The following is a 1,701-nucleotide window of genomic DNA, read 5'->3' as shown; positions in this document are numbered from 1 at the left end:
CTTTTGCATCTGTGAGCTTTTTTTGGCACGGTGATTGAATGATTTCTCCTGCCTTCATGTTAAAACAGCTATTCCTGAATGAATTAGAAAGCAGCTTTCATAAAGTACGTAGAACAAGGAGATGAAGAAAATGAAGAAGATGCCAAAAAAACAACAGGGAGGAGTTAGAAGAAAGACTTTATGGATTATATGTCCTCACATTTCAGCAGAGACAAAAACATTTATCTTTAAGGGAAAAGCTTACAGAGACATGTCTGATTTTCAGTTGTCTCTTTCTATCACAAAAACAGTGTAAATTACAAAAACGCATTAAACATATTCAAAGAAAAAAGCATGCATGGTTAAAAACTCTGGTTGACTGGTACTTTCATGTTATACAAGTAAAACCATCTTGTCTTCTGTGAAGCAGGAAAAGCCAGAGAGAGCAGGATTGTAAATTGCATGTTAGAAGAGAAGAGAGAGGGAAAGAAAGGAGAGCGATCAGGCCACTATTGGAAGGAGGAGTCAGCAGCTGGGGGGGAGATGGCGGCCTGGGCTGACTTTAATTCGATCCACATTTGCAGCGGCGGGTGGAGGAGTGGGCGGCTGGCCGGCTGCGGCTCTCTGGAGCCCGATGCAGAGGAGCAGGAGAACACTTCTGGCTCGTGCAGCACGAGCAGCAAGACGCTCAGCCAGAGGGAGAGTCCAACAGGCCTGGCCGATCTCCCTGTGTTAGCAAAACCTATCCCTAAACAGCATAACGACCTTCTAACTGTGGATTAAGAGACTGCATTCACTCATGCTGATGTAAGGTCAACTTTATTGTGTTCCACAAACCTGGCCTTACCCCTAAAACTGCAAAACAGGCCCACTTACAGCCCATACTACAGTTCCTCACTTTCATAACTATATAACTTAGCAGAGCTGGTTAGAGTAGCCTGAGCTTATTTACATTTCTCAGTCTTAAAAGCACAGTAACAGCAACAGCATGTCTCAAACATCATAGGTGGACCTCATCGGAGACAATACAAGAAAAATGAAGGATATAGGTCCTGTTAGTTTGTGTACAGTATAGTACAGTAACCATACTAATAAGGACATTACTTATATAGTAATTACTGAATCATTTACACGTTACTAAATAATTAAGTAGTTAATGTATGATGTTCATTAGTTACTGAATAATAAGTTATAAGAATAATAACTGAATAATATGCCTGCAGTTTAAGGGTAAAACTTGTCTGTGTTAATGAAAATGATCCAGAACTGAACAACACCTCGTGAACTTGCGCAACACTGCTGTGCTGGACTCCAGCGCTGCAGGACTAGAGCTCTACATCCCTGCTGTCGACCAAGTGCACATCTAGGGTCAGATCAGGCATGAGTAAGACTCATTCTGATCCAGTCTGGCAGTCCTACACTCTCACAGCTCAGTCATAAGCTGTCTCGGCTCTCCCAGGTGTTCCCCTCTTCTGGATGTGGTTATGTGAGTCAGCGATCACACCGGTGAGTCAGTGTGCTAACAAGAGTGCGCAGGAAGAGAACCGATACCTACTCTGAACAGCCAGTATAAGACTATATAAGACTTTCAATCAGAATGCAGTTCAGGCAGCTTCTTCTACAACCAAATAGAAACACGATGTCCATTTTTGTGCTTCGGTTTCACCACTGACCCAGAACTGACCTGAACTTGAACCATTTTCTTCTATTCCCAAACCTAGC

The sequence above is a fragment of the Colossoma macropomum genome, unplaced genomic scaffold, assembly GCF_904425465.1.
Source record: "Colossoma macropomum unplaced genomic scaffold, Colossoma_macropomum, whole genome shotgun sequence".
Taxonomy (NCBI): Eukaryota; Metazoa; Chordata; class Actinopteri; order Characiformes; family Serrasalmidae; genus Colossoma; species Colossoma macropomum.
The sequence above is the reverse complement of the archived record's forward strand: the minus strand, read 5'-3'. Positions refer to the sequence as shown.